Source organism: Protobothrops mucrosquamatus, unplaced genomic scaffold (assembly GCF_001527695.2).
Source record: "Protobothrops mucrosquamatus isolate PMUCROS unplaced genomic scaffold, P.Mucros_1.0 scaffold1983, whole genome shotgun sequence".
Classification (NCBI taxonomy): domain Eukaryota; kingdom Metazoa; phylum Chordata; class Lepidosauria; order Squamata; family Viperidae; genus Protobothrops; species Protobothrops mucrosquamatus.
In genome coordinates, this window is record NW_015388099.1 from 165,541 (window position 1) to 165,928 (window position 388).

The window sequence follows — 388 nt, forward strand, 5'->3', positions numbered from 1 at the left end:
GAAGGGAGATCCGGGATCACCCGGATCTCTGGGGGTAGTTCGTTCCAGAGGGTGGGAGCTCCCACCGAGAAGGCCCTCCCCCTGGGGGTCGCCAGCCGGCACTGTCTGGCTGACGGCACCCTGAGGAGACCCACTCTGTGGGAGCGTACCGGCCGATGGGAGGTAATCTGCGGCAGAAGGCGGTCTCGGAGATATCCAGTTATCCAGATATATAGCAGTTATTTGGGGTTTAGCAACTCAGATTTAATAGTTCTGTATTCAACTCAGTAAAATTACTGCCCACATTTTAACAGTAAGAAACTCTGAAAATGATAACGGGAAGGAATAAAAGAAGAGTAATAGGAACAACCGAACAGCTTTAGTTATTCTATTAGATGTGTTGGCCAAA